A 15170-nucleotide genomic window follows, 5' to 3' on the forward strand; every position below is an offset into this window, starting at 1 on the left:
AATTAGTATTTCACAAGGTGGATGATGATGATGACACACAGTTATCAATAAGTCAACGGCAATTAGTGTCTCAAGAGGTTGATGATGAGGATGAGACACAGTTATCAATAACTGAGGTTGTGGTTAGTCAACAAGTCAGGAGGATGAGCAGAGTGAGGAAGTAGAAGAGGAGGTGATGGATGATGAAGTCACTACCCAACCTGGCAAGGTAGCAAGCCGAGCAAGGACAGCAGTACAGAGGAGGAGTGATCCGCAGCACTCCAACAGGCTGGAAGAGGCAGTGGGATGGCAAAAGGGAGAAGGCGGGCCACACCAAACAGCCCACAACTGTTCCGCGGAGCACACCCTTGCGGCAATCTCCCTTGCCAAGGGGTAGGTGTTCCGCAGTCTGGCGCTTTTTTGAGGAAAAAGTGGACGACAAAAGAATTGTAATTTCCATTCTGTGCCATACAAAAATGAGCTGGGGCATGAACACTAGAAACCTCACCACCACCAACATGATCCGCCCCATGGCATCAAAGCACCATGATAGGTGGGCCGAACACCGGGGTCCACAATCAGTGTCTGCGAGTCACACCACTGCCTCCTGTTCCCCTGTGTTACCTGCTGGCCAATCCCCTGTCGAAGGCACAGGCCCGGATGCCTTCCACCCTGCACCTGGACCTTCGTAAGCACCATCAGTGACCACGTCCACTTCCATGTCTCAGCACAGCGTACAAATGTCCTTACCCCAGGAATTTGAACGCAAGCGCAAATACCCAGCCACCCACCCACCCACAGACCATAGCACTAAATGTGCAACAGATTACTTGCCCTAGAAATGTTGCCATTTAGGCTTATGGACACTGAGGCCTTCTGCAACCTGATGTCGGTGGCCGTCCCTCGTTATGCAGTCCCCAGCCACCACTATTTTTCATGGTGTGCTGTGCCTGCCTTACACCAGCATGTGTCCCATAACATCACCCGTGCCCTGACTAACGCAGTTCCTGGGAAGGTCCACTTAACCACAGGACAAGTGCTTTCAGCCAGGGACACTACATTTCCCTGACAGCACACTAGGTTAACGTTGTGGAGGACGGGAGCAAGTCGTACCCTGGGATGGCAGAGGTGCTACCGACGCCAAGGATTGCGGGCCCTAATTACATCTGGGTTTCCGCCACCAACATTAGTGGCTTCAACCCCCAGTTATCCTCCTCCGCCTCCTCCTCCACTTCCACCTAAGAATTATCCTCTTGCAGCACCAGTCAGCCATCAGTCAGTAGCTGGAAGCAGTGTAGCACTGCAGTGGGGAAGCGACAACAGGCCGTGCTTAAGCTGATCTGCTTAGGTGACAAATAGCCCACCACCGCAGAGTTGTGGCAGGGGATAAGAGACCAGACTGAGCTGTGGCTCTCCCCACTCAACCTAGAACCAGACATGGTTGTGTCTGATAATGGCTGTAACTTGGTGGCGGCTTTGGAGCTCGGGAAGATCACACACATCCCACGCCTAGCCCATGTCTTCAACTTAGTGGTTCAACGGTTTCTCAAAACCTACCTCAATTTGTCTGAGCGACTGGTGAAGGTGCGCCGTGCGTGTGCCCATTTCCACAAGTCATCGACAGCTTCCGCAGGTCTGTCAACTCTGCAGCAGCACTTACAATTGCCAGCTCACCGACTGTTGTGCGATGTGAGCAAGCCCTGGAACTCCACGTTCCACATGTTGGCCAGGCTTTGTGAGCAGCACAGGGCAGTAGTAGAATACCAACTGCAACATGGGCGTCGCATTTCCAGTCAGCTTTTACTATTCACAAGTGAGGAGTGGGCATGGATGTCTGACCACTGTGAGGTTTTAAGAAACTTTGAGGAATCAACACAGATGGTGAGTGGCGATAACGCTATTATCAGCGTAACCATCCCACTTCTGTGTCTACTCGAACGCTTGCTGCTAACAATTAAGGCCGATGCTTTGCATGTGGAAGAGGTGGAAATGGGGAAGACATTACACAGGGTGATAGACAGACCACCCTCAGTCTGTCTTCTCAGTGCGAATTGGACGATGAAGAGGAGGAGCAGGAGACGGTTGCCTCTGCAACAGAAGGTAGTACCCATGGAAGTTTAATTCCATCTGTTCAGCGTGGATGGGCAGAAGAGGAGGAAGAGGATAAGGAGATTGAGAGCCCTACTCCTGATGACGACAGCAAAGTATTGCCTGTTGGGACTCTGGCACATATGGCTGACTTTATGCTAGGCTACCTTTCCAGCGACCCACACGTTATGGGCATTTTAGACAACACGTATTACTGGTTGTTCACCCTTCTCGACCCCCGCTACAAAGAGAACTTCTCATCTCTCAAACTGTGCAATACCAGAAGATCCTTGTTGAAAAATTGCTCCAAAAATTTCCACCTGACAGCAGGCGGCAGAGTCCATAGTTCCTTGGACAACCGAGGAGGGGAGACAGGGGAAACACACAGCAGTTCCAACAGAGGCAGGGCAACACTCTCCAAAGCCTGGGACATTTTCATGACACTCCGCCAGCACCCTCACCCCAATGCGTGACCTAGTGTAACAAGTAGGGAAATATTAGGGGAGATGGTGAAGGAAAAAATAGCAGACCATGTCAATGTCCTCAATGATTCCTCTGTGCCTTACAACTACTGGGTGTCCAAGCTGGACACGTGGCACGAACTGGCGCTCTACGCCTTGGAGGTGCTGGCCTGCCCTGCCGTCAGTGTTTTGTCGAGCAGGTATTTAGTGCTGCTGGTGACATTATAACAGATGAGCGTATCTGTCTGTAAATTGAAAATGCTGACAGGTTGACTCTTATAAAAATTAACAAGGCCTGGATTGACCATGACTTCTCAACTCCACCAGAGGAAAGCTGATGAACATAAAGGCACTTTAAATGTGTTGTTTATAATGTACTGAATATACTGTATTCCCATGCACTAATTCTACGACAAAAAATATATGGTTCAATCTTCCTTTTCTCGTCAACATGCTTATTAGTCTACCCGCTCTCCTAATGTTTTAAAGGGTCAGCTTGTCTACATGCCCTCCCATATAATGTTTTAGAGGGTCAGCTGACCAGCAGGCCCTCACCTACAATCTTTTAGAGGGCCAGCTCACTAGCAGGCCCTCAACCATAATGTTTTACAGGGTCAGCTCACCAGCAGGCCCTCGCCCATAATTTTTTCAATGGTTAGCTAAGTAGCAGGCACTCGCCCATAATTTTTTAAATGTTCAGCTCAGCAGCAGGCACTCGCCCATAATTGTTTCGATGCTCAGAACAACAGCAGGAACTCACCCCTAATGTTTTAGAGAGTCAGTTCTGCAGCAGACCATCACTTCTAAAGTTTTATATGGTCAGCTCAGCAGTGGGCCCTCGCCCGTAATAGAAACATAGAAACATAGAGTGTGTCGGCAGATAAGAACCATTTGGCCCATCTAGTCTGCCCAATATACTGAGTACTATGAATAGCCCCTGGCCCTATCTTATATGAAGGATGGCCTTATGCCTATCCCATGCATGCTTAAACTCCTTCACTGTATTTACAGCTACCACTTCTGCAGGAAGGCTATTCCATGCATCCACTACTCTCTCAGTAAAGTAATACTTCCTGATATTACTTTTAAACCTTTGCCCCTCTAATTTAAAACTATGTCCTCTTTCTCTCCTCTTTTACCTTGTTGATTCCCTTTATGTATTTAAAAGTTTCTATCATATCCCCTATGTCTCGTCTTTCTTCCAAGCTATACATGTTAAGGTCCTTTAATCTTTCCTGGTAAGTTTTATCCTGCAATCCATGTACTAGTTTAGTAGCTCTTCTCTGAACTCTCTCCAAAGTATCAATATCCTTCTGGAGATATGGTCTACAGTACTGCGCACAATACTCTAAATGAGGTCTCACTAGTGCTCTGTAGAGCGGCATGAGCACCTCCCACTTTCTACTGGTAATGCCTCTCCCTATACACCCAAGCATTCTGCTAGCATTTCCTGCTGCTCTATGACATTGTCTGCCTACCTTTAAGTCTTCTGAAATAATGACCCCTAAATCCCTTTCCTCAGATACTGAGGTTAGGACTGTATCACTGATTTTATATTCTGCTCTTGGGTTTTTACGCCCCAGGTGCATTATCTTGCACTTATCAACATTCAATTTTAGTTGCCAGATTTTTGACCATTCCTCTAGTTTTCCTAAATCCTTTTCCATTTGGTGTATCCCTCCAGGAACATAAACCCTGTTGCAAATCTTTGTGTCATCAGCAAAAAGACACACCTTACCATCGAGGCCTTCTACAATTTTGATGATAAAGATATTAAACAATATGGGTCCCAGAACAGATCCCTGAAGTACCCCACTGGTAACAAGACCATGGTCTGAATATACTCCATTGATTACAACCCTCTGTTGTCTGTCCCTCTGCCACTGCCTAATCCAGTTTTAGAGAGTCACCAGCAGGCCCTTGCTCCAAATGTTTTAGACTTTTGAGTGTCACCAGCAGGCCATCAATCATAATTTTTTAAGGGTGTATGATGCCCTCCTTTATGTGTAATAAAGGGTGTATTGGAGTGCCAGTTCCTTGTAATTTTTGGCTGCCCTTTCACTTGGTGCATAGGCTTTATGAGCGGAGGAGTCACACTACCTGATCAATTGTACCACAATGTGAATGAGGCCCTCCTTTATGTGATATACAGGTTTTATCGGAGTGCCTCTTCCTTGTAATTTTTGGCATTACTTGCACTTTATATACAAGTACATATACAGGATAGAATGTTTCCTAAAAATTTTTCCTCTAAAATCAATTTTTTTCTTCGGTTTTGTGCGTATTATTGTCACCCTGTAAAAGTGGCGTACTACTCGGACAACATCATTCCCAGCAGCGACCTAGGAGTCCAAGATGCATCCAGACATCCTCCCTATGCTGTAAAAAGATTAGTAACTTTGCTTTATTTCTTTTGTATCAATCTGAAGTTATTTTCATGATGTGTTCTCCATTCATATACACAGCTGCTTTCAATACTCTACATTTGTCTACATTTGGACTAGACAGTGGTTTCGCTCTCTATCCTGCTGTGTTTTACCACATCTGCTATTTTAACCAATTATAACCAGATCTGAAAGCATGAGTAGGACAGTAATCAGGGGTCAGACTTTACAAGCATAATTTTTTAGGCCCTTAGCAGTATGAGTAGCTCACCATGCCAGGATGGCGAAGGAATGAGGCAGACATAAGGCAGTTTTACTCATTAATAGTTACAATATTTTTATGTTAGCTAACAAGCTCCTGTATATAATTATATACATACAGCTGGTGTAAGTTATACATATTCTTGAATACAGTGATATGGACCATGCTGGTATAGCATGGGTATCTTCTGTTTATATTTATATATGTACAGCAGGTATAAGTTATACCTATTCTTGTATAGTATATGGTGATATGTACCATGCTGGTATAACCTGGGTATCTCCTGTATATAATTACATATGTACAGCTGTTATAAGTTATACATCTTCTTGTATTTAGTAATATGGACAATGCTGGTATAACCTGGGTATCTCCTGTATATAATTATATATGCACAGGTGGTATAAGTTATACATATTCTTGTATATAGTGATACGGAGCATGCTGGTATAACCTGTGTATCTTCTGTATATAATTATATATGTACAGCTGGTATAAGTTATACATCTTCTTGTATATAGTGATATGGACCATGCTGGTATAACCTGGGTATCTCCTCTATATAATTATAAATGTACAGCTGGTATAAGTTATACCTCTTCTTGAATATAGTGAGACAGAGCATGCTGGTATAACCTGGGTATCCTGTATATATTCTGTATATAATTATATATGTACAGCTGGTGCAGGTTATACATCTTGTTGTAATATAGTGATGTGCACCATGCTGGTATAACCTGGGCATCTTCTGTATGTAATTCTATATATACAGCTGGTATAAGTTATACATCTTCTTGTATGTAGTGATATGGTGGACCATGCTGGTATAACCTGAACATCTTTTGGATATAATTATATAAGTACATCTGGTATAAGCTATAAATTTTCTTGTATATAGTGATATGGACCATGCTGGTATTACCTGGGCATCTCCTGTATATAATTATGTGTATGGGGCCCAATGTCTTATTTACTACGCTAGATTCGATGTTTGACAGATTTGACAATTATCTTATTTTTGATTTTCATGTCACCCGCCTTTGACTAAGCATTGTCCAGCACTAAGACGACTCCGCTCAGCAGCTTCCAAGGGTCTTACAGGGACATTGTTAAGGACTAGGAGCACTGTCAGTAACAATGTCCCTTTAAGACCCTAAACTTGTGTCTTTAATTGCTTTGTGTAATAGACAAGTCCTATCACATCTGTGGCTGGGCTCAGAATGGAGTCTCTGCTTGGGACCTTACATAGTGCCTAAAAGACAAAGTCAATATCATCCCTCCTGATTGGCTGCAAAGCTAGGTGCAAGGCGTTATGGGCAAGCCTGTTGGCCACTGCGCCATCCGGAGTCATATAATTCTCCATACTCATATTCCCTGTCCAGTTTCCCTCACTAGTGTATTCAATTTGAAAGGTAAAATGGTGGACATAGTGTTGCACAAACTGTCCGAATCGAATTGCCAAAACTTCATCTTCGTTTGAAAGTGGAATTTTTAGGAAATTCTTATAAAATGTGGTTCATTTAGAATCACTCATCTGTATCATTCAAGTTTCGTTAGGATCAGTTTAACACTCATTTTTACTGTACCTAAAGTAGCTTTGTAGACATACATTTATCTACTGCGCAGTTTTTTTCTATCACTTTTAAGTCTGCCTTTGGTTTTTGTGCAGCGCCAAATTTATGAGATGATGCACAGGTATTATAGTTTCACCAAGTTTCAGCTTTTTAAGTGATTGTACATCAGGGGTTACCTGACATACTTTGTGAATGACTGCTACATTTTGTGTGACAGATACCATTGTTGCACATCATAAATGCACCTAAGGGCTCATGCACATGGCCATAGTTTCAGTCCACATCTGATCTGCAAAAAACAAGGATCGGATGTGGACTGAAACTTTAGCCAAAAAGTGGCATGCACTCGGCTGGTATCCATATTTTATGGCGCCGCAATTTGCTGATCTATTTTCCAAACTAGACCAACTTTCTCACTCTACTACTGAAAGTGGCATGGGAAGAAAGAAGGAGCTAAAATTTGCATAAATTGTTGTATGCACCAAAATATTGAACAATTGAAAAACTGCTGTAAAACCTTCAAAAATGTCCTCTACAATGCTATAGAATATTCTATAACCCAATGCCTATATGATGCTACATTCTACTCCCAACAGTATATATAAAATAGTATTATAAATAAATCTTTCACCTACTGTTCAGTCACCTTTAACATATTGTGCCGAAGTGTTCTCAGATTGTGCAACCACAATGACCTTATGGGATTGGTGCAATGTTCCGATACAACTACAAGTGGCAAGATAGAAATTACACGGATTCTGATATGTCTTTCTTGAAGAGATTGTGTATTTGAACTGCAAATCATAGACAGATAAAACTGTCCCGGTTGTTCATCAGACTACATACAAGACTACAGATAATCTGCAGTATCTTGTTCCAGTTGCATCTCGAATCCAGGCCTGACATTATAAGGCATTTTATATTTTGAATGTTTTCTTTTTCCTTTATTATAAATACATTAATTCCGATTTGAGTTGTATCCTGTCCTTGACTTACCTTCTGCTTAGTGATGATATAATCATAAAGTAATTTCAGTTTCCTAAAATGGTGATTATTTTCTAATTGCCATAAAGGCCATCTTGTATGAGTGAAGGGAAAGAGAAGAATGAAAGCAGCTTCATTTATTTATCAAATCAATACTTTCTGAAAGGCCAGCTAAGTAAATGATGATGTTTTCACCTTCTAATGCTGATAACCGTCAAGATATTTTCTCAGTTTGTGAGTTTCAAAGTGTAAGTGGGTAAAGCTATAATTATAAAAGCACACTTTCGTGTTTGACAAAAAATTACAGGCAATTGTGGCTAAAAGCATTTCCAGCAAGACTCTAAAAAGTTTTTTTTTTTTTTACTTTTAAAAGTTAACATATACTGCATGAGGAGAATTTCTCATTGTAGGTGTATTTGAGGTTAGTTTTTATATTAGAGTTCCTATGCGAGACCGCCAAATTTATGACAATGGCACACAGTAATATTGAATTAGGCTGCTGTGTGCAATGTGGTTGCTCCTTTTTCAGTAAAAATGTAAAAATATGCCTTAGGGAGACCTGGTGTGAAGTTGTGACTTTTAAAATAGTTGCACTTCATAAATGTGTTACAAAAGTGATCTACTGTGAAATATTGACCAAATTTTCACTCCAAGTCTGTAGGTGGTGCTCGAAGGCGCAGTGCTCAAAAAATAGCAAAATGTTTGCAAGTAATAAAAAAAAAAAATGTTGTAAAAACCGTACTTGTGACTTTCTGAAGGCAGAATTCTGATGTGCGGGATCTGATATATTCCCTCCATATCCGCATATAAATGTGTATGTTGATTGTACCCTATGTTACATAATTAATACGGTTGATTGACAAACTGGATTGTAGTTTGCCCTGTCAAGCTGCTGCAGCAAAAGCTAGCAGGATATAGAAAGAAAGGAAAAGAATTCTAGACAATTAGATTCTATTTATATAACTAAACATTTCTCACTGATAAGGCATATTACAAAGTTTCTTGCAGTTGCCTGTACTATTATTTTAATGCAAAGCTGTGTGAAAAGTTAGTGATACCTTTATTCACAAATAATAGGGTGCTCACCCCAATCCCAAATGCTATGGAACGTATGTCAAGTGAGCGCTCAGGACAAAATTTTATAACAAATATTCACCAAGTACGCTTTTAAAATATATACAAAATATTGTGATTTAATAATATAGAAAAATGCATATTTCCCTTATAGTGTGTTTCCTAATCTCACAATATGAGTTTTGTCAAAGTCCAGTCCAAAAAATGATAAGCTGCAGGCCTGCAGCAAAACAGAGATCCAACTTCCACTGTTTATTTACTGCATATACCGTATGTAAACTATGTCCCACTTTCAATAATGTGGTTATTACCAATTCAGATTAAAAAGTGATTTCACTTCCAATATAGCAAGTTTAGATTGCACCTTACCACTTTCAACATAGGGACTTAGCAGACATATAACTTTACCAGGATGAGGCTTCAGCACCATGTGTCCCGAGAAACAGTCTGGCTGTTCAGGAAAGTCGGCGCTTGTGCAATACAGATTTGTCTGGCTGCACTAAGTAGTTCCACAACACTCTGTGCAGCCTATCTGTGAATAGATATTAATACCTGCATAATAAGGTGAACTGTGTTAGCTTTGAGCATTCAATACAGATGGTAATTCAATAGGCTCCTGGATGTCTTTGCCAATCCTCCAATGTGGACTTAATTCAATATAGTGGAACTGGAACGGCTATACGCGTTTTGGGGCTCCTATCCCCTTCATGAGCAGCCAATGGTCTGTTTGCAACAGCCATGTTCATAAAAATGTTCATAATGTAGGAGGTAAGTGGAACCTGGAGCCAGTTAGCATGGCAAGTCCACAACTGATGCTGAGAGCTACATGTGGTATGATTGCCAGTACAGGGTCCTAAAAGATTTTATTCAAAATTAATCTATGCCCCCAGAGGGTATATTGCCTACATCTTAACCGTCTTAGCTACCATATTACCAGTAAGTAGTTTGGTCACTAGAAACTCAGTAATAATTCTATGAATAATAATGGGCTCTGCATTGCTACACTGGGCTACATAAGACTTACATAAAATGGTAACAAATTATTGCTGGCACATGTTGCATGTGAAGATAAGTACTCATTTCAGCAAAGCTCCAGACCCAGGTCCCATATGTTTGAAGATTTTATTACCTTCAGGCCCAGGTGATTTTCCATTGTTATGTTTCTCTTTTTTATTAGCCTTCCTGACACCATTGTTTTTTGTGGGACAAGTTGTAATTTCTAATAGCGCAATTTAATATAGCATATAATGTAGACAGAAACTGATTTTTTTTTCCAAATGGGGTGGAATTGGGAAAAAAATTCAATTGCGCCATAGTTTTATGAGTATTGTTTTTACGCCTTTTAATATGAGTTAAAACTGACCTGTTACCTTCATTCTCCAGGTCAGTACGATTACTGCATTTGTATTAAAAAAAAAATTGTATATAATAATTTGGTAAAAATATGTTTTCTTTGCATTGCCATATTCTGACCCCCTAACCTTTTCATGGTTATTTCTCATTTTTTTATGGGACATCTGTAGTTTTTAATAGTATTATGGAGTGCATATGACTTTTTGATCACTTTTTATTCAATTTTATGGGTAGGTGCAGTAACAAAAAAATGGCAATTCCATAATTTGTTTATTTATTTTTTCGCATTACAGAGTTCATTATAGAAATATGTTATTATTTTTTATACAGACTTTTTTTCACCTTAAGTCTTTAGAGGACTCGAATATGTACTCTTCAGATTGCTTCTACCTTACACTGCAAAGCTAATTTATGGCAGATTTGCTATGTTTCTATGGAGCACTGTCACCTACAAGCTACCATAGGAACTACAGTTGCAATAGTCTTGGTTCCTTCAGAAAGAACAAGGATATTACAGAAAACCAATCGATTTACCAATCTCCATACATTTTGCAAAAACACATCTGAAGTCTCCTAAAAGCATGTGGGAAAAGGTGTTATGGTCTGATGAAACAAAGGTTGAACTTTTTGGCCATAATTCCAAAAGATATGTTTGGCGCAAAAACAACACTGCACATCAACAAAAGAACCCACAGTGAAGCATGGTGGTGGCAGCATCATGCTTTGGGGCTGTTTTTCTTCAGCTGGAACTAGGGCCTTAATTAAGCTAGAGGGAATTATGAACAGTTCCAAATACCAGTCAATATTGGCACAAAACCTTCAGGCTTTTGCTAGAAAGCTGAACATGAAGACGAACTTCAGCTTTCATTATGACAACGACCCAAAGCATACATCCAAATCAACAAAGGAATGGCTTCACCAGAAGAAGATTAAAGTTTTGGAATGGCCCAGCCAGAACCAGACCTGAATCAGATTGAAAATCTGTGGGGTGATCTGAAGAGGGCTGTGCACAGGAGATGCCCTCGCAATCTGACAGATTTGGAGTGTTTTTGCAAAGAAGAGTGGGCAAATGTTGCCAAGTCAAAATGTGCCATGCTGATAGACTCATACCTAAAAAAGACTCATACCTACAGAGTGCTGTAATAAAATCAAAAGGTGCTTCAACAAAGTATTAGTTTAAGGGTGTGCACACTTATGCACCCATATTTTTTATTCCCTCTACCTAAAAGATTTCAGTTTGTTTTTCAATTGAGTTGTACAGTTTATAGGTCACATTAACAATGGAAAAAGTTCTGAAATGATTTATCTTTGTCTAATTTTTTTACATCACAGAAACCTGACATTTTAACAGGGGTGTGTAGATGTTTTATATCCACTGTACCTGAGTTATTACTGCATAATCAATAAAGATATACACTGTATTATAGCTTAATTATAAAGGCATAACAGTTAATCAGCATGTTATGCCCAATAAATATAAACCTGCACATGTTTATAAAGTAATTATTATTATTACTACCGTATTATTATTCACGAAAATGTAATACAAATAACTAAAAGGGTAGATCAATGAAAAAGAAAAAGGTAAAAAATAAATAGAACATACAGATGTAGCAGGGTTAGCACTCAAACTCTTAACTCAAATTTCTTAAATCATTGTGTTATCTTGAAACAAAAGCCATTGAAAAGCAATTGAAGGTGTTTGCTTAATTTAGATAACACATCTCAGAAATCTCAGAAAGCATGAGTGTTAACTCTACTAAATCGGTACTATTATCTTGCTGGTTTAAAAAATGGAAGTAGTATTTCAAACCAAGATAACCCAATCCACAGAAGCTAACAATTTGATCAATTCCACCAATCTTTTTAGCAATTTTCATTGAATATCTTCAAATTACATATATTATAAAATAGGTAAAAAAGGAAATGATCAAAGCTGTTCAATGGCTTTTGTTTCAAGATAACACAATGAAAAAAAAACAAGCAAACAATAGCAAAACAAGCAAACAGCAAAAACTGATGCCAAAAACCCTATTTTATCCCATGCATCACTGTCATCTTTTTCCAGTAACCTACTAGATGCACCTTCTGTAGCTGATGTAACATGACATCAATTACTTGAATATCTGTGACACAAACATATTTAATGCATGAATGTCCAGCTTGCTTTGTGGCACTGGATCATGCTCGTCTGTCTCTTTTGGGGCAGAAGCTTTGCATTGTCAGACTTTTTTCTAGGAAGTCAAATAGCAAAATGCAATGCCAGTCACATCACATTATGTCACATCAAGAAGCAGATCTACAGGAGTTGCCTTGTCTAGAGGATTCGAAGATTTGTGCCAAAGCATTTGGCGTGTTTCAAAATGTCATCAATTTGATTTAGTTATAGATCATTTCATATGATGTTGAGATAATCATTGGCCAGAACTCAGGCAACAGTAGGTGGCCAACAAAGCACTCAGTAGACAGTTTCATGCAGCTGCAAACTGCACACTCCACAATTTTGCCTATACACATTATACTTCCAAGTCTAACTATAGCTGCCACTTAGACTTAAATTATTCCATCCCATTCTTAGATTATAATGTACTTTTTTTCCTGATTTATATGTGGATTGGGTTATTAGTTCATAATATATCTGGCAGTGGTGTCGATCTGCGAGCTGTACTGCAGACATTTTACCTTCAGGTACTTTGTATTATGACACTGAAATGCTATAATTAATAAAAGTAAAATGGAGTCGCCTTTGCAGATATTTTTAGAGAAATTTTATATCACCTATTATTAAGATCTTTATATGGATTTTATGAACCCACCTCTACAAATGAGCAGCTTTGTTATAGCCCAAGTATCAAAAGATTGTAATTTATGGGCTAGTAGTCACTGGGTAGGAAAATATTATCTTATGTTCTTACTTGCAGCAGGAAAAGTCATCTAGGTGAGCTAATGAACAAAAAACACGATATGAAAAAATAAGAAAATAATAACAGGGCGAAAATTGTAAAACGGGAAAATCTTCATGTGAGATCTTGTACATTCCATTTGCATATATAATGATGTTATCTACCTATCTATCTCTCTCTCCTAGATAGATAGATAGATAGATACAGTTGTGTTCAAAATAATAGCAGTGTGTTTGAAAAAGTGAATAAAGCTCACAATGAGAGTTGAGCGAACACCTGGATGTTCGGGTTCAAGAAGTTCGGCCGAACTTCCCGGAAATGTCCGGGTTCGGGATCCGAACCCGAACCGAACTTCGTCCCGAACCCCATTGAAGTCAATGGGGACCCGAACTTTTGGGCACTAAAAAGGCTGTAAAACAGCCCAGGAAAGAGCTAGAGGGCTACAAAAGGCAGCAACATGTAGGTAAATCCCCTGCAAACAAATGTGGATAGGGAAATGAATTAAAATAAAAATAAAAAAAATAAAAATGACCCAATATCAATTGGACAGAGGTCCCATAGCAGAGAATCTGGCTTCACGTCAGCAGAGAATCAGTCTCTTCATGCCATAGCAAAGAATCTGGCTTCATGTCAGCAGAGAATCAGTCTCTTCATGCCATAGCAGAGAATCTGGCTTGATGTCAGCGCAGAATCAGTCTTCATGTCATAGCAGAGAATCAGGCTTCACGTCACCCACCACTGGAACAGGCCACTGTCACACATTTAGGCCCCGGCACCCAGGCAGAGGAGAGAGGTCCCGTAACAGAGAATCTGGACTTATGTCAGCGCAGAATCTGTATTCATGTCATAGCAGAGAATCAGGCTTCACGTCACCCACAACTGGAACAGGCCACTGTCACACATTTAGGCCCAGGCACCCAGGCAGAGGAGAGAGGTCCCGTAACAGAGATTCTGGCCTTATGTCAGCGCAGAATCTGTCTTCATGTCATAGCAGAGACTCAGGCTTCACGTCACCCACCACTGTAACAGGCCACTGTCACACATTTAGGCCCAGGCACCCAGGCAGAGGAGAGAGGTCCCGTAACAGAGAATCTGGCCTTATGTCAGCGCAGAATCTGTCTTCATGTCATAGCAGAGAATCAGGCTTCACGTCACCCACCACTGGAACAGGCCACTGTCACATATTTAGGCCCAGGCAGAGGAGAGAGGTCCCGTAACAGAGAATCTGGCCTTATGTCAGCGCAGAATCTGTCTTCATGTCATAGCAGAGAAAAAGGCTTCACGTCACCCACCACTGGAACAGGCCACTGTCACATATTTAGGCCCAGGCACCCAGGCAGAGGAGAGAGGTCCCGTAACAGAGAATCTGGCCTTATGTCAGCGCAGAATCTGTATTCATGTCATAGCAGAGAATCAGGCTTCACGTCACCCACCACTGGAACAGGCCACTGTCACACATTTAGGCCCGGCACCCAGGCAGAGGAGAGAGGTCCCGTAACAGAGAATCTGGCCTTATGTCAGCGCAGAATCTGTATTCATGTCATAGCAGAGAATCAGGCTTCACGTCACCCACCACTGGAACAGGCCACTGTCACACATTTAGGCCCAGGCACCCAGGCAGAGGAGAGAGGTCCCGTAACAGAGAATCTGGCCTTATGTCAACGCAGAATCTGTCTTCATGTCATAGCAGAGAATCAGGCTTCACGTCACCCACAACTGGAACAGGCCACTGTCACACATTTAGGCCCAGGCACCCAGGCAAAGGAGAGAGGTCCCGTAACAGAGATTCTGGCCTTATGTCAGCGCAGAATCTGTCTTCATGTCATAGCAGAGAATCAGGCTTCACGTCACCCACCACTGTAACAGGCCACTGTCACACATTTAGGCCCAGGCACCCAGGCAGAGGAGAGAGGTCCAGTAACAGAGAATCTGGCCTTATGTCAGCGCAGAATCTGTCTTCATGTCATAGCAGAGAATCAGGCTTCACGTCACCCACAACTGGAACAGGCCACTGTCACACATTTAGGCCCAGGCACCCAGGCAGAGGAGAGAGGTCCCGTAACAGAGATTCTGGCCTTATGTCAGCGCAGAATCTGTCTTCATGTCAT

Source organism: Bufo bufo, chromosome 4 (genome assembly GCF_905171765.1).
Source record: "Bufo bufo chromosome 4, aBufBuf1.1, whole genome shotgun sequence".
In the NCBI taxonomy this organism is placed as follows: Eukaryota; Metazoa; Chordata; class Amphibia; order Anura; family Bufonidae; genus Bufo; species Bufo bufo.